At 32.8% G+C, this 19,629-nt stretch overlaps 1 protein-coding gene and 1 long non-coding RNA gene across 5 annotated transcripts in view; one reads left to right on the top strand and one right to left on the bottom strand.

The window, feature by feature from the left end:
* Ipk1 (Inositol phosphate kinase 1) overlaps positions 1-19,629 on the top strand; it is a 319,504-nt gene that overhangs the window by 7,040 nt on the left and 292,835 nt on the right. The window lies entirely within an intron of this gene.
* LOC143258934 (uncharacterized) overlaps positions 10,603-19,629 on the bottom strand; it is a 62,019-nt gene continuing 52,992 nt past the window's right edge. The window contains exon 2 of the long non-coding RNA XR_013032856.1: positions 10,603-12,123. This is a non-coding gene — a long non-coding RNA (uncharacterized LOC143258934). The remainder of the gene's footprint in view (positions 12,124-19,629) is intronic.

Below are 19,629 nucleotides of genomic sequence, written 5' to 3'. Positions count from 1 at the left end.
AAATTTTCATACAGTAAAGACTCCCATGTCCAAGCATTTATTTTTACAATATTCTGGTATCCAAACGTTCTATATTATTTAATCACTGTATTATTTAGATACATTATCGCCTAGTAGAGGACTCGAATGTAATTTTTAGATAATAGAATGTTTTGATATCAGTATGTGACAAAAATAAACATTCAGATAAGAGAGTCTCTATTGTAACGTTAATCCTCTGTGTTCGAAGGTACATATATCGGTCTTTTATTTTCCCTAAAACAATTATTTCTAAATACAAAGTCTGCTCAGGTATTTGCAGTTTTCGAATCGCATAGAAATCTACACCACATTCTAAAAATCCTAATAATATTCAGTGTGTTCAATATATTACAATGAAAATGAATCTCAAAGTTTAGTTAAAAATTAATGTTACCCATATGTGATTGACATGGCATACAACATGTTAACGCTAAACCTACCGAAGCACTAAAACCGGTTAACGTGTGTAGCTTCGTAAAAATGCCAAGATTGAATTTATTTAAAGTTTTCACCATTTTTAGTACAATGTATGCATGAATTAACAAATTTATTCATTTATTCGTCCTATGAAACAGTCTTTATCCTTTCAATGACCGGCACGGATAGGTTTAGTGTTAAGGACACAGAAGTCCCAATCGATACAGTTGTCGAAAGAATCGTCGTGCAGAAGGATAACGAAACATTTGAACAACAAAGATAAGTAGCGAAACTGTGACGGTAGTAAACGTGTTAAAGTCCGAGGACTCGTTGGAGAACGGTGTTCTGCCAGGTCCAGGATCGAGCGAATCCGAAGACGTGGCAACAGAGCGTCCGTGCACACCGCATCACGCGCGTATATCTTTCACGCGAGAGGCCACGGCATTGTAAAATTGCCGATTCGCTTCGAGGTCATCACGTTATCGACCTCCATTTCGTATTGGCTTTTTTTCCCCTATCTATCCTCTATCTCTCCTCCTCGTTCCCTGCGAGCGTGGATTTGTCGAAACTGGCCACCGTCGTATTGCTCCATCGATATTCCTGCCTCGATACGCGACGACTAAGTTAACGGGGAACGAACCTTCAATCGTTCCTTCCTCTTTTTTTCTTTTTTTTTTTTTTTTACTTTTCATCTATCACCGACTTCGTTATTTGGACGTTTCTGCACGCGATGCCGAGTGACCGCACGCCAGCGATAATCAATTTTGTGTTTCTCGCTGAAAGAGAAGATTCACGGTCGATTGAAACAGTGTTTGCAGGCTCGGTTTTTCCAAAATAATCGAGAAAACCGCTGTACACCACATTTCTGATTTACGACAAATTGCTTATCAGCAACTATCGTTGAACTGTTATAATTTCGTAAAAAACGAGTTGTACAACAATAAACCAAAAAGAATTAACGCCAAAGCCACTGAGCACCGACAGCGACTGACGCGTACTGTTTTATATAAATGCCAAGATTAAATTTATTTGGACACTTCGCTATTTTTTAATTTATTTATTTATTTACGCATTATACGGGCAAAGGCCGTATAGAGAACAGAGTTCACAAGAAAAGAAATTTTGATTCTGTATGCTTAAATTAAGAAATCTATTGAATAATTTATTACAGAAGAATATACTTAAAAGATTTACAAATGTCACAACAATAATTTCATTAATTCTTTTCTATGTTCTTGAATTTTTCTATCACAAGTTTAAAATTTTTGACGTAAATAGCTCTATACAGGAGATAGCGCAACCAGAACATTTTACAATGCTTGCTCCAAGATGTGCAATGATTTTTTATTAATCATTATTTATTTATTATTAATTAAACGGGCTAATTATCCCGTTAGATTACAGAATATAATACAAACAATGATTAATGTTGTTGCTGTAAAAGTTTACATTTTTAATAATTCTGTTGGTACAATTATGTGCATCATAGAGGGCGCTGTGGGTTTCCTTCAATTTATTAAACAAATAAGATTCTACAGACGGAGTTGTATCCAGCAATATACATTTGAATAGATTTTCATGCACAAGCAGTTCAGGTATATTACAATGATCATGTTGGTTAGCAGTAATTGGGCCTCCGTGAATTCTTAAGAAATCGACCCAATAAATATTTATTTCATCGTTAATTACGTATTTTCTTGTGAATGTTTGCTTTGATATTCGCCTAATGAATATGTTAAAACGCTTCTTGGGACGATGTAAATATGTTAAACTAATATTTTCGTTTCCATAGAAAATTTATGAACATCGCAATCACGCTCTTGCCGTTATAGACTTAACATGTACGAGATGGTTGGTCTATTCGGTTGAAATTCTAATCACTTCCTACAAAACTTTGTTCCGCGCACTAATTTAAACTGCGAGAGAAAATAAGGAACAACGCCTGAGTTACTGCTGACCAATGAATAAGATTCATAAGTTGGCTTCCACTTATTAGGGGCTTAACATCGATTTCTCTCTTTCTCGAGAAAGTGATACGATACCAATGCAGCAGGTTTTGAAGTCAAAACCAATTTAATATCTAAAATATCTTTTTACCTTTTTTTTCACGTTGCTTCGTAAGGAACATTACAACATGCTATCAGATGATGCATTCTAAACCATAAGCAGAGTTGGCCATTGTTTGAATAAGATTTTGAATAAATTCCTCGAATCAAATTTTATTCGAGAAATATTTCGAATAAATTCTTTGTATCAAATTTGATTCGAGTAATACATATTGCGAATACATTCTTCGACTATTTCGAATAAAATTTTATTCGAAGAATTTATTAGAAGTATTCCTCAAATATAATTTTAGTCGAAGAATTTATTTGCAATATTACTCAAATCAAAAGTCATTCGATGAATTTGTACGAAATATTTTTCGAATAAAATTAGGTTCGCAGCGTTACTTTTAACTTCGATTGCACTTCCTTTGAGTTATTCACCGAAAGTCGAATTTGAGACATTTCTTAGAAAGAATTACAGTATTTTTGAGAATTACAAATTTTTGTCACATGAAAAATGTTGAAGATCGATTTTCTAGCCTCTTCAGCAGCTTTGGCTAAAATCATTGGGATGATGGATGAGAAGATGTCGGAGAAGCTTTTAGGCGAAATATTGAAAAGTGGAGAACGTAATACACTCCAGCACTCGGTAAATTTATGCATTTGTATAAACATTGTATATTAATTCGGAGCACGTAATATTGTATGCGAGTGTATTTAACCAAAATTCATAATTAACATTTGACGAAGCAATCGTGATGTTTTACTGCTTATATTGCAATTACGAAGATTATAATAATGTATAATATCAATATAATCTTACGCGACGGTTGTAATTTTCATTTGGCGGAATAATTTTAGTGAAACTTTTAATCAATTTCGCGCAATCTTTTATTTCACTAGTCCCTTTTGTCTTGCAAAACTTTTAATGAATGGAATACTTCGTCTATTTTTTTCGAATCAATGAACTTTTTCAAAACGAATCGCTTTAATAGAATAAGTAATTATTTTATTTTGTATTTTTAAAAGGAAATAGTAACTTCAAAATTATAATGTATAGTCCTTTTATTCTCCAACAAGTATCATACGTTAGTTCCTTCGATATTACGTGTAGTTTTGATAAGAACAACAAATTGTTCTGCTTCTGGCAAGCTTTTGAAATTAGGTATTCAATATTACCAATCTTTACCATACACATTTTCATGTAATTTTTCGTCTAACTAATACAAATGATCCAGGAGTCAGGGTGGAACAAATATATTCTTTGACGTCCACTTTGATAGATATTCCTTCATCCATCATCTAAATGACTTTTCGCTAAACTTGAGTCAGAAAATCGATGGACACCTTGCAAGTTCTTTGTTTCACAGAATTAAAGAAAAATTCATACGTCGCTTAAAATAATCTTCGTGTGTTATATGTATACATATAATCTTTGTAATAAATTTATTGTCCATACCTCACGAATGTAGCATAAAATACTTAGTACGATGAAAATATATGTTCAAACATTTGGGATAAAAGGGAATACTTCATTTTTTCTGTACGTAACAGATCAAAATAAAAAAAAAGCAAGAATAATATTTTATATAGGAAAGCTAGTTTTGAAGCATGTGCTCGATGAACCGGGAGGCTTGTATCGATAGATTTTGTTTGAATGTGTGCAATTTGTTTTAGAAATTTCTGAAAATGGTAGGCAGCTCTACTATACAAATTTCAGTCGTTCAAAATAGCGGTGCAGTATCATAAAATCATGTTCAAGACGCATTCAGTGAACATGTGATTGGAGGAAAATTAGAAGCATATACATAGTTCACAGTGTATACTATAATAAACACATATTAATCACGAAAATTTTTAATTATTTATCAAGTGGGTTTAAACATCTTCGAAAAAAAAACAAGAAGAGAAAGTTGAAATTGAAGAATAATTTTATGCAATTATAGGTGTAAAAAATATCAGTTCTCTAGATTCTACAGTCTTAAAATATTAGAAAAATCTCACAATGTATTGCAGAGAAATAATTGTAAAAATGGACTATTAAACCATATAATATTATAATGATATATTATATACAGGGTGACTCATATACCTTGCATACCCTAGATAATGTTTAAATTATGCATCTAATTAGATATATATTGTTAAATAAAAGTTATAGCGTTTTGAAAGGGGAAGACGATGTTGTAGTCACTTTTTTTTGTACATAGTGTAGTTTTAGAAATTTAAAGACGCGAACTAGTGTATACGGCATTATTGAAAAATAGGAACTGTGAAGACATAAAATAGATACAAGTGTCTTTCAAGGCTTTTACCTTGGCCCTTTACTTTTCATCGTATTCCTCAATGCTGCGTTCGACGTATTCTTGCACAGCCAGTTCTTGCTCTAGCCGGACGACCTTAAAATCTAGGAGAAGATAACAAGTATTGCTGTCTGGCCTGACATCAGACAGGATCTTTTGTAATTTGAAGATCGATTCAAATTGAATCCCGAAAATTTATTTTATGCCAGCAGATGCCAGCAGATTATTTCGTTAATTGATTCAGCGTATTGCGTACGAAATAGATATGACATATTTATTATCTTCCTAGAATAAGTTATGTAATAAGATACATTGTTTACCAATTTTGAATAATAGTAAACAAATTTATGCGCCAACAGGTAAAAAATATTCATGTGTAGACTCTATCAATCTGATTTAAACTATTAAAAATAAAATAAACTAATAATTTTCTATTAAAAATCTATCACAAAATAAATTTCTATTAAAAATCTATTACAAAATAAATTTCTATGAAAAATATATTATACTTAAATTTAACCCCATTTAAATTATATTACCTATAACAAATCTATTGTAATTAATATTTCTACTAAAAATCTATTATAACTTAAACTTATATTAAAAATTTAATATAATTAAAATTCCTATTTAAAATCTATTACTTTTTTATGCCTGTTTTTGCTGTAAAAATATACAGCAAAAATTCATCATAATTAATAGACTGCAGATTTTATGGTAAAATTTACGGCAAAAGTGGTTAATAAGATGCAGGATTGTGAAGACATTAGAAGAATTTTAAAATATTTATAAAATATTATTTTAAATATTAATTATTTATTTATTATTTTAAATATTATTTTAAATATTTATAAAATATATATTTAAAATATTGTTACATTATTGATAATGTATAAAAATTATTGTGAGAAAAATGTTTTTATTCAACTCCTGTTTCTCACAATTAATGCAGACAAATATTATTTTGCATAAAGATCCGCAGTCTTATTATTATTATTATTATTATTATTATTATTATTATTATTATTATTATTATTATTATTATTGCCATGCGCACATTTTTAAATTGTAACATTGTAAATATAACTTTATAAATTAACAAGGTACAATCGTATTCTTATTTCTTTTTACAATGAGTAATGCTTTAATTGGCGAAAGTAACTTTCCCTTGATCCTAATTTTTATAAATATACGTATGAAAACGTGAATTTGCATAAAGATCCGCAATATACTAATAATCAATAATGTTGTGCTCAACTATTTACGGCCTGAACTATGCAATTTTTATTTTGAATATCAGTTCGTGGTCAGTTCAAAGAACATCAATATTTTACGTCAAATAAAATTGAACTAAATTAAGTTAAAAATGTTTTACCAGTAGTAGGAACTTACAGAGGTAATTTACGGCGAATTACAAATTATCAACAAAACGCTTGCTGCTCGATCTAGTTAATTTTGCAATCTCCGAAGCCGCAAGTACGTCATAGTCTAATATTTAGAGTTCATAAACATAAATGTTCTATGGTATCTTGTTGTAGTTGAAACTCTGGGGAATATACTACTGTGTACAATAGGAAGTCTTCTTTTCTAGGACAGCGTGCATCGTATCCCCGATATTTCATCATACTGTACTCCAAAAAAAAAGACGCGCAATAACTGTATTAGGCGGTCTAGAAAGTTCGTGGCGTCCTCCGCGCAGCGTCTTTATCATCCTGTTTCTCTAAGAAACACAATCTCGCTTGACTCGGCTAGCACACAGGTACCCAGAAACGTGTTCCACGTACGTCTTCCATCCGAGATTTTATTATTTATGCTTTTTTCGTGAGAAATTCAAATGGAGATGCCCGAGGCAAGTGTGAGCTGTGATATATACTTAGGGCTTGAATGAAAAAGTTAAAATTTTTAATTGGTTCTGATGTAATAGTTATTCTTGAACTTTTAACTTTTCTGTTCTAAAAAACAGCTATAAATCTACAGAAACTTTTATTAAATCTACAGACAATTTTCTTTTTTTCGGAAATGGGACAAAAGTTCTATTGGGTTGGCAACTAAGTAATGATATCCGTAAATGTTATATTATAAAATTATTATTATTATCATTATTATGTTATTTTTTATTATCCGTGAATGTTAGCAACTGGACAAATTGAATGCAGCGGTCAAGGAAAAGCGACCAGAATTGATCAATCGTAAAGGTGTCATTTTCCACCAGGACAATGCTAGGCCGCACACGTATTTGTCCACTCGGCAAAAATTAATGGATATTGGTTGGGAATTGATGTTACACCCACCATATAGCCCTGATCTCGCGCCATCGGATTACCACTTATTTCGATCCCTGGACAACTCCCTGCGTGGTAAAACTTTTAATGATGATGACGCTATAAAATCTCACTTAACTCAGTTTTTGGCCGAAAAGGATCAGACTTTCTACGAGCGTGGAATTTTCAAGTTGTCAGAGAGATGGCAAAAGGTCGTCGAACAAAATGAAAAATACATTACAGATTAAACTTCATTCCAAGTAAAAAAAAATTTTTTATTTCATTGAACAAATCGGCAATTACTTAGTTGCCAACCCAATAATTAGAGGGTAACTTTGAAAAGGTTCGAGTACTTAAATAATGATTCTTTATTTTGCCCAATTTTCCTTTCAATGTAAGCGTACAATAAGATAACTGTACACAAATTACGACTTGCTTTTATATTTTTCTTTAAAATATCTGATAAGAAACAAATAACGTAAGTTAACTCAGAACATAAAAAGAGATAATTTAGCAGTTGAAAGTTTATTAAATAACTTACAATCATGTGCATAATTATAAACTCAGAGTGACTTTTACATTATCACTGATATCTAAACGAAAATTTAAGAAGATAACATATTTGTATATTTCTATTTTCTATTATTTCTAATATATATAGAACTTTTGTTAAGTTTTTGTTTAGATATCACTAAAAATGTAAAAATCATTTTGAGTCTATAATATATTAGAATAACATAATATATTAGAAGTAATGGAAAATAGAAACATACGAATATGATATTTCATTAAGTTTTTGTTTACACACGCCATTGTATATTTATAAAAGTTCTTTAAATTCAAACTCTGGTTATATTCAACATGTAACAAAGAATTTACTACTTCTATAAGGAAGTTTGATGCCGCAATAAATTACACACGCTGGAAAGAAAACTGGATGTATTCCGAAAATGGAATCTACGTCGCACTATAGTTTCGATCTCTAAAAGCACGGACTGAAATAAAATTTTTGATCTCGCTGAAAATGCATGAAGTTGTAACCATAAATTCCTGTATCCATGAATCGAGCTTCGGCATGTTTATGAATCGCTGCTACAAGTTACCAGATTTTTGTCCAAAACTGTGGTGAAAAAATGAACGGAATACATGGTAATCCTTGAAAAATACTCGTCCTGGATCTCTATTTTCTCCGTGCTTGAAATAGTATTCACAAGAAATTTTTTGCATCCGCATGCATTTGCGAGAGTTGTTACGATGTCCATGAGGTTAATGCACGAAAATCTGTTAACACCATGCGGAGTGTAGAACTTGAGCAAGTGCTGATAATGACTATAACTTGGTTAAACTGTAGGTGTAATTTAGAGGTATAAAGACGTGGTGTTCAGAATTTAGTTGCATACAGAAAATTTTCAAACCGAAATGTAAGAGACGGAAAGAAGTTTTCAGAGAAGTGTTGTTTTTTTAATGAGAACTATCGTTTGGTTTGAAAAAACTTTTTCTATCTCTTATAGTTTCGAATTGTGACCCAAATCGAAAAATATGCGGATTTTCAGGCGTCGATTTTACTTGCTTAGCGAGAATTTTTATATCTTAAAATGTAAACTGTACATGCCAAAATGTTAAAAATACAAGTATCATAAATTATGAAGTATAAATTAACTTAAGTCTAACTTACCTTAACAATAAATTTGATCAGTAAAAACGATATACATTTTAGCAAACAATAACACTTCTTGTTTCTCACAATGTGGAAAACGTGACTTACGCCACTATGATTCTAAACCGCTCGTATATCCTCCACATACCGCCAAAGTTTCATAATTTATTGAATTCGCAGACTCTTCTTCTTTTCTTCTTAGATTTATCAGATTCTAAAGAAGATAAAATTGGTCGGTTGAAAGAACAGAATCCAAAAGATTTAAAATGGCGTAAAGAAAACAGTAATTGATTCTGCTTCTTTTCTTTCTTATCGTGTATATTTTGCTTCTATGCAGTAACGCTTCATTCCCAATAACATAAGACTAAAATATACATAGAATACAATTTTGATAAACCGATCAATAAAAATAGAAAACAGAAAAAGCAATCAGAAATGAGAAATATAAGTAATCTTCATATTCTCTAAATCTTGTGGACTTATGTTATTTTATATATATATGTATAATGCCTATGAATTACATATTGTATTCCGATGCACTTAAATTTCTGAGTTGCATTCATATTTTTGAGTTGCATTTATATTTTTAAGATGCATATATTCTTTTGATTTGCGTTTATACTTCTGAGGTGCATTTATACATTTAAGTTACATTTATATTTTTGTGTTATACTTATTTGTTTCTATACGTTCCTCTCACTGTCGAACGCATAAATGTTCCGTTCTAGAATCCAATTAACAGATAAATCGAAGATGTTTGAAACCGCGATGTTCTTGACAGTCGCAGATATGGAAAATGTAAGAAAATAATCGGAGCCCGTGTTACATACTGTAAGGTTGTGTCGGGTAATGTATATTGTCTGATTGTATGCGTGTTGTTTCTTGGCATTGGATCATGGTAGGAGGTAGGCAACAAGGTAGGTAGGCGAACGCAAGCAAACGTGTCTTCGTGGAAGAAGAAAATGCCGCAGGTCTGTGATTTCCGCTTGGCAACAGCGCAGCCGGTTGTCCGTGCTGCCTCGCTGGGTCGAGCCAATGGCGTAATCAGGAGAGGGGAGCGCTCAGTCGCTCAGTTTCCTTCTCAAGCATTCACAAAAACCACTCGCAGCAGGATGAACGCGGTACTCGTTTTTAGTTACACACTTTTCTTCCATTGAAAACTGTCCGCCGCTACGGGAAATATACCGAAAGTTACTTTAATGGTTCCACTCACCTCGATTCATCATCCGATTTCATATTTCTCGACGTTATACCACAAACCAACGTAAAATCCTGTACCATTGATTTGAAATATTTAGTCGCTTATCATAATCACAGTCTGCAGAAAGAACATCAAAAGAAGTCACCAATTTTTGTTCAGCATAATTCATTTAATTATGTGCGTATTTTTTCAGTTGCTTATTTTTCTTTCATTAGAAACTGATCCAAGTTACGGATATGCCAAAAATTATTGCAATGCTCTACTTTTCTCGACTCGTCATTTAATTTCATATTTCTTCATGTTATACCACAAACCAACGTCAAATCCTAACACATTGACTTAAAATATTTGTTCGCCTACTATAATCTCAGTTTGCAGAATTTCAAACACAGCAGAATCGGGCATTAATCGAATAAAATTTAATTCGAGTAATATTTCAATATAAAATTCTATTCGAAAAATATTTCCAATGAATTCTGCAAATCAAATTTTATTCGAGAAATATTAGTAGAATAAAATTTTAAATTGCAGTCACGTTGTTTGCAGAGGACTATACTTATATGGTATCATATTTTATTCGACTAAAGGTCAAAGTTATATCTGTCATTATTATGCAATACTATAGTGAAAACCAATATGCAAAGAATTGAAATATGCAGGAAAGTGAGTTACAAAAATTGTAAAATTGTATTCGTTAGGATTTTGATCAATCTTTATTATAATATATGTCCAAATAAATAAAGTTATTGAATAAATTACCCATAAATGAATCTTTTATTGAAATTTTCAGTATGCATATAAGTTACCGAGATCTACGAAATGTACTTTTTACATTTTCGTTATGGGTTCAGATAAAAAAGTTAAAGAAACATCATTTTGCAATTTCAAACGAAAAAACTTTTTGCATACTCATTCCATAGAAAACTAGCCGGTTTAACATCTCAAAAATATTCACGTCCTTTGAACCAATATTAAAAAAAGTTATTCCGTTTGAAAAGGCGCTAACGTACTTTCCGAGGCGTCTGTACATTCATTGATTCAGAGAAATATAAGAAAAAGCTTTTCAAAACGATATATATTCGTACATTTTCTATAGGTTTATTTTCTCCCGTAAATATTAATCATAATAATTAGAATTTTAAATAATTAGTAGAAATTTAGACACTCTTGAAATACTATTTCAAATAATTATTTCCGGTACATATCAAAAAAGATACTATTTCAATTAATCATTTTCTTTACACATAGCATAAATAACTATTTTCAATACATCTACTTGTCTCTATAACATCAAATAAATCTTGAAATATTATTTTATACAGGCAAGAATATTTTATTAACTATTTCCAATTATTTTTCAAATATTTTTACTTATATGTACTAACAAGAATCAATTCTTTAAAACCAAAGAGTATGAAACCAAAATGGTTACATCGAATATTAACACAGAGATATTAAGGTAATATCAGAAGTAATAAAAGTATTGTTGATCTCATTGCGAAAGCTACAATTCGTATTTCTGATATTCGAGAAGGCTTGGTCAAATTGTTGTTTTCTTTTTGGTTTGATAAAAAACTTATATTGTTTTCGAAAAGAAATTATAATACGTTGCAATATGTTGTAAACATTGATACCAGCATACTAAATAAAATGAGAACGAGTATAATTTTCATCTAACGTTCATAAACCATTTTCAATACTTTTCCAAATATTTTTATCCAGGTCTGGTTCCAATGTTACGAAAGTTTTTGTAATTACAGTGATTTAGCCGGAGAGCGTGCATGACGCCACGATACCGGCGAGCGATTCTTATTTCTGAACTTTCACACGATACTCGTGGCTACCTTTTTCCACACACACACACACACATACACACGTTACACTCGGCAACATTGTTTCGTCACTTTGTTACGAGGTGCAGATTAATCAGGTTTCATTATATGTAGTCTCCACCTCCGTAGGCGCTTCATGGTTACGCTACTGGGTCGAGTATTCGAGTAACCTCCCCTTTCATCTTCTCTCCCTGTTGCTCCCAGTATCAGTAGCTTTCACGCGTCCCTCTCACGGATGCGTTCATCCTTTCTTCTTTCTTCCAATGCTCTTTGTCCCCCCATTCTCTCTCCTTTTCTCTCTTTTTTTATCCTGCCGCTGACCGGCGTTTATGTTCCTTCGACCTCTTCCACCCTTCCTGTCCCTGCAGGAACGCCATTTTTCACTGCAACAGAAATTTGGCAACACTGTGCATACACAAAGGCGGCGAAGCATACTTTTATATTGGAATAACAGTAGGTCATCTTCCGAGTATCGATTGAATTTCACGGAAACGTTTCAAAACACGTTATTTGCTCATTCAACGACCGCGAAAAGTCGATAATACGAAAGGAATTTATTTAACACTTAACACCAACCGAAAGACTTTGCCTAATAAAACTGCCGAAACTGTATTGTCTGATCCCTAAATTGTAAACAATGTAACTATCTGATTATTAGACCGCACACAGTTTTTATGCATTTGTAGCAAAAATATGTGGGACTGTCATATAAAATTGTGAGGAGATAAGAAGAATTTGATAATATTGTGACATTAATTTCAACTTATCAAAATTATTGAAAGAAATAATTTATTTTTATTCAATTTCTGTTTCTTACAATCGTCTTTGTATATGTTTATTTTGCATAAAGATCCGCAGTCTACTTATTACGTTCTTTTATAATTTTTATTGTCTGAACTGTAACAAATATAAAATATAACATAAAATAGAGGAATGGAAACGTCTTAGAAAGAAAAATTCGATTTCTTGAGTACCTTGTTTTCATTGGGAAACGTCGAATTTTGGAAATGTCAACTCCGTACCAGTTTCTTGAGGAAATGTCTATCGAGTTCAAAAAACTTAGACGATGGTATTATTACTCAAGTAAGCTCAAAGTTTAGCATACTTTTTCTCTTTATTCTACTGATTTAAAAACTTCAAATCCATGGTTGTGTCGCGTCATCCAATCCGCAACTAGACGCTACAATCAAAATTGGCAGACAATGCATTCGTCTCACGTTCTCTTCTGCTCATCGATACTACGCACCTCCTCTACAGTTACCCTAATCACAAATTAAATATCTTTTTGAATGTATCTTTTACGAACAGATATAAAAATTTAACAGGTTGTAACTCTGCGCTCATATCCTGTTTTTTAAATGATAACAAAGCATAAAATCTGAGATATGAAAGTCATCAGTTTTGTTGAACATTATTATCTCTCCGCTGATAGTACATATGATCTTTTATTAACACGATCTCTATACCCCGTGTTCAATTACTTGATCTGATTTCTTATTGTTCTGGACTTTAGAAAAATCTAAAAAATATCCGAGATACTTATTATTAGACTGTGGATCTTTATGCAAAGTAAAAATTGTTTTTCTTCTCTGAATAGCATTAATAATTTCAAAGCAACGTAAAAATTGTCTCGAATTCTTCTGGTGTTTTCATTTCTCTGTATTTCATTTACCCGCTTTTGTGATAAATTTATAAAACCCGACCTTGCCCGCAATAAAAACAAAAACCTCACGGAATATGTATAGACTATGAAGAAATGGGGATTTGCGTTACATCATGTCTACATATACATATAAACCATTATGAATTATTTACGGTTAACTAATAATATTTACTTGCAAACAAACATGATGTGAATAATACTTTGTCTCAAATCTATTTTGTGTGTCAATAAGTAAATATTGTACATTTTTAACGTTTTAAAAGCTACGCAAACGTCTGTTGTATAAAACGTGCAAAAGTATATATAAGCATATACAATGTTTAAAAAAGGTTTTGGACGCCATTTTCCTCGGGTATTTTTCAATTTATTTCGGAAAATTAAAGGTTGAACCAAAATTTGACCGAGATATAATTAAACAATATCCGAAATGTTTTTCTCTCGTTGCAGGAACGAACGATATATTTGGTCTGCCTCTCATGTCCCATTTTGCATGATATGCACGAGCACGTAGTATGTATGTATGTCGAATTCAGAAATATGGCTGTCGTGTTTTAAGCATTCGCAATCATTGATCGGATCGGGTGACAGCATCAAGCAAGAGCAGTCCGCTTGAAAATTTGGTGCAAATTAACCAGGAAAGTTGGTCACCGCCAGAATTTCTCCGTCTTGCAGAGAAAACACAGCGATCTAGCGAGACGGTAAAAGCTGACGATCCTTAGGCTTTGCACTCGGTCGCGTGTGATCTTGTTTCGCTGGTGATTATGGTTCGCGGTAGCGACAATGCGGTTTGACAGATGTACAATGATCGATACTTGTGAGAATAATTTGCCTCGAGCACGCGATGTTGGAAATCTTCCAACCGTGTTTTACAGCTGGAACACGCAGTCACGTTTTTAATGGAAACATATTTGTTTATTTGTATTCAAACGCGTTTGCGTTGTCCGAATAACATTTCGATATGAAGTTTTATTCGAGAAATACTTCGAATAAATTTTTCGAATAATACCCGACGCAGGCAGGAAAGAATGTTTACGGCGAAATTATCGATATTTACGTTTCATTGATTTTCATGTTACATATTTCATATGCAACTTGCATCAGATTTTGATATTTCAATTGGATAAAAATATAAATGTTTAAATATAATTAGATATTAGATTGGAAGTATGCAGACAAAATTTATTAAATTATTTATATTTTCACGCTTGCACGTCAGGAACAGGAAGTCTCGTAAAATAGAATACTAGCATAAAACTAATTCAAATTTGGTCATATTTTTTCTGATGTTAAACGAGGATGGTAGTTTAAATATTGACTGATGAGGAATTCAAATGCTTTCAGTATGTATGATTTTTTCATTTAAAGCAACTTTGAGTTTAGAATAATTATTGCATTTTTCCTCTTAATATTTCTCGTTAGTCCATGAAATCCTCCATTACTGGGCTTTTTGAGAAAGCTTTCCAGAACTTTTCGTTTTGGACTGTTCCGTTCGAATGTTAAATTCTAATTGAAAATCCTGTACCATTCCCTTGCAATTAATTATCCGATTTTAATTAATTAAATGTTCGCTTCACTTTTCTTATGCATAATTTCTTTCACATGCATACAGTAACGAGGACTACGGAATATGAAATTGAAACATATGTATGATGATAAATAAATGTTTGAGAACTTTTTAATGAGGGAAATACATTGCTTTTTGAGTTCCTGGATTATACGATCGATAAATAATAAGTTGATTAAGTATTATGTAATTCACTTAATGTTTTACATACAGTTCTTTTATTCCGTCTACGTTCAGAGAGTCTTTCAGTTTGTATGCTAACGCCAAAGCTACCCGACAGAATAAGGTTTGATTAAGCTCTGCTCGCTGTAGAGAGTATATGATGAACCTGAGTTGAATTTTCAATTAATCTGAACCCGCAATAGTTACTCGAAACGCTAGAACTGTACGTTTAACGAACGAAGAAAACCAAATAGAATGGATTTTCAATCATTTTATTAGCACCTTTCGTAATTCACTCTGGAGCTTAATTAATTCGTCAATTATTAACCATTTACATTCGAAGCTATTTTATCTCGAAATCGAAGATGTTTTTTTTTTATCTACAGCATTTCTATTTAACAGCTTTCTAAACGTAAACAAATTCGATACTGTCATAATTATTTTGAAACGTGGTGTAGCACTTTTTAGTGGTGTCTCTGCGACGCCTACTCCAGTGCAAAGGGTTAATACTGATAAGTACTCGTAATGTAATATTAAATTACATCAATTTATTCGGAAGTGTCCTCAAGAATACTCCTATGCGAAACAAAATTGTGTTGGAGTTACTTTTAAAGCACAAGACATTGAAAATTCGCATATTATCTTAAAATCAATTTTCTTGAAAACTACATATGAAGTTTAAACAATTATAGTTTTAAATTCAACTCACGTAGATATTATCGGTAATTACAGCTGAAATTGATCGCACCGTATTAAGAAGATATAGATTTTGTATTAAGTTTCCCATTTGCTATTTTGAGCCTCTTGATTTGCAGTCATCAGTAAACATTTGAATATAGTCTGAATATTTTTGGACAGTTTCATAACAAAGATTTTAATAAGTATGTGGACACTAATTTTTTTAGGGTATTCGTGAAGTGTTAAGTCAATTTTTGGATAAGATAATGACCGAGAAGGGTTTTTAATTAGTCTAGGAAAGGATTTGGGATAAACTTCGACCTGTTTGAGCAGATATTATAATGTCTAAAAAAGTGAAAACAGTATGATCGTGAAAATATATTTTATTTTCTAAATAATCGTAATGTCTCTTTCAGTACTTACGTATCCCTTACATTGCACCTCTCCCTCGCTGACTCTAAGATACTGTTTCAACTTAACCACAGATTGTTCGAATAGAATTGTGGCTATATCTGGTAACTCGAATATTTTAACGTTGAAGTATCGAGCAAACAAAGCGTCTGGTTTGTTTTCCTTAACGTATTAAATTACAATAGCAACAAATTTCTTGTACACTTATTACAGCTCCGTAAGATGGCTACTGTTAGCCAATTAATTAATACCTTTCCTCGTTATAGACTCGGTTCAGATGTAGCCACCTAACACACTTCACGAATTCCAAAAATTCTGAAACTTAGTACACGTAGTACGGGTTCTCAGTAACATAAAACTCGTGGATCGTATGGCGTGCAACGCGTGTGCATATGTATCCAAAACCTTTCAGTGATAAATTGCGCAGTTTATCATGCTTTACAAACCTACTGCAAAGAAAATTATTTTTAAAATTTATTTAGACAATAGTAAACGATAGAAAGGATTGTTACATATCAAAAAGTTTTCATTTTAAACGGTCTAACGAAATATAAAATTAAAGAATTTTTTGTTCGAACATTTGTTGTAAATAATTAATGATGGCTATATTTTTGTTCAATTGCTCATTTTATTTGTGTTTTCCAACACAAAACACATATTTTCTATCATATTTTAGCGTCGAGTATCTATTTCGTATCATAAAACGTTCCGTAATAGGTACTTTTACATTATACGTGAACGGTCTTGCTTGAGTTCTGGCTGTGTTTCCGACTGGTTTGCGTCTGGCTGATGTTTTTTCGAAGAGCAAAAAAAAAGAAATTCACTGGATTATGACGTTGCGTAACGGGCCTTAACCCTCAAGCGGTGGAAGTAGCGCTGGCCTGGCCCGCTTCAGCCCCCGTTCCTGTTCTGCTCTCCCCCGCTGTGCCCCCCGTGTCCCCTCACGGACCGTCATGTACCCCCTCGTGCCCTCACGTCCCCCGGCGACGGTTCTCGTCCCGGTGCCCCTCTCGTCGTGGTCGTGAAAGACCCTCCGATTCTCGACTTCTCCCGGCTCTCGGTGCTTCAACGGAGCGTCCACGGCTCGTCGCTCCTTTCTGTCTCAAGTTTCCCCTCCAGCTGCGAACCCCGGTCCTTGTACACAGAGTTTTCCCATGCCTTCCCACGCCGCACCCCTATACATGCACACGCGTCACACGATGCACGCCGCGCCCCTATACATGCACACGCGTTGCACGCCGCACGATCCACGATGCACGCTGCGCGCCGCATACGAAACACATGCTCACATCCACCTCGATGAATTGTTTTTCCTTCGACTGTTGTTTCGAGGTATCCTGCTTAACCCATAAACTGCCGAAAATTTTTATGCGACCGAAGAATCCCGGTGAATCCGAGAGCCTCATTGTTTTCCGTATTGACGTGTGACGCGCGGAATATTAGATGTATTTAGATGAATTTAACACTGAACGTACCATTGGCGATCAAATGACCGCGTCTTACATCTTTTATTTTCAAATTGTTCAAATTATGGAGATTTTCTCTTAAGAAACGATTGCATCAATTTCTTTATTCAAATTTGCATTATAATAAAAATAAGCGGAAGGCTTAAATAAATACAGTGTTTTTATCACTATAAAACAGCATACGTTAGTTACTTTTAGGGCTCGGTAGATTTAGTGTTAAGCTTATTGTAGTTAATTTATTTTATATATTTTTGTATATTTATTTTGGTCGCATTAACATCTGTTTCATTAGCAATATGGCTCACATAATATTTATAAAACATATTTATAACACGTTGAATGCCACGTCGGTTTTACAGAAATTGTTCAGAAATTTTTTTATATGATACATATAATGTTGAAATATTATCTGCAATAGATAAGTTACAGTGTATAACCATGTTTGACATGTTAATTACGACAGGGGTCACTGTTTGAATTGACGATGGTAATAATACAAAATTTTAGATATTAACATTTGTTTTAAATTATATATATTTCTATCAATTTGGGAGCGCCGGTCACCGGTGACGCCCATGGCATTCAACGTGTTAAGGTTTACATTAGTTGTAAGTAGACTGCGGATAAAATTAAATTTTTATAAAAAGTTACTTATCGATCGTACAAAAAAAGAAATAAATAGTATTCAAGGAAATTACCAATACAGTAAATTCTGTCCAATTATCCCTCAGCTGTAAATAAAAATAGACAAATAGAGAAGAGGAGATACGATTATTCGAGGCTAGTTTTTATAATCGCCGATTGTCAACAATTATAAAAACGAGTCGCGAGGCTCGAATAATCGTATCTCCACTTCCCAAATTGACCATTTTTGTTTACAAGCTTAGGGACAATTGGAGAGAATTTACTGTACAGTAATGTCTCCGTAACTGACGCTCAGATTGTGCACAAAAAAAAAATTGACAATTTGGGAAGAGGAGATACAATTATTTGAGCCCTGCAGCTCGTTCTTATAGTTATTGAAAATTCGTAACTATAAAAACGAACCGCAAGGCTCGAATAATCGTATCTCCTCTTCCCAAATTGTCCATTCTTGTGGACAATCTGAGCGTCAATTAGAGGGACATTACTGTATTCCTAAATCCTTATGATGTCTTCACCGTTCTATATTTCGTTTTGCCATTATTTACTGTAAATGTGTAAAATCCGCAGTCTAGGTATAAATATAACAGTGTTAGCATAAGGACACGATTATTACGTTTTCCGGAGAAATGTTTAAAGAAACTTGCCTACCGAGGTACATAATAATAATAAAAATTGCAATACGTTTGAGCAAATACAGTCCTGTCATTATTATAGAGCAACATGCATCAGTCGTGTTTAGTGATTGGTAGTTCTGGTGTTAAGATTGATCTAATAATTTCTTAATTCCGGATAATATGGTGACCACGTGCTAATAATTATGATCTTCCGCTTTTTAGAGTAATTATTTGGTGGGAGGAACTCGTTTAAAATGGGAGAAAATATTTCGAAAGTTAATTTGCCAGGTTCGTAAATATCATGTATAAATACAGAGAGATTGCATATACCTAGAACTTTTGCATACACCTAATAATTACAGAGAGCGCAGGCGGTATTCGTGCACCAATTAATTTCGAACTGGGCTCCACAAAGCCCAGTTGTTGTTTATCAATTAATGTTTTATTAAATGCAGCGAGTTTTATAGCGCATAAAGTCACTGGTATACAACAGAAGATATGAAATTTGTATTTACTGCAACGTTGTAACACTTTCATCTTAATATATACTACATATATTCCGAGATCTCCAGAATAGATTCATCGCAAAAGAAACCATTTAGTTGCGTTACTTGTGAATTAACACCAAAAATCAAAAGTCGACAATACACGATAGAAATAAGCAATAAGTATTAAAAAATTAAAGG

Source organism: Megalopta genalis, chromosome 3 (assembly GCF_051020955.1).
Source record: "Megalopta genalis isolate 19385.01 chromosome 3, iyMegGena1_principal, whole genome shotgun sequence".
Classification (NCBI taxonomy): Eukaryota; Metazoa; Arthropoda; class Insecta; order Hymenoptera; family Halictidae; genus Megalopta; species Megalopta genalis.
Note: the sequence above shows the minus strand (reverse complement) of the source record. Positions and strands in the feature narration are given on the sequence as shown.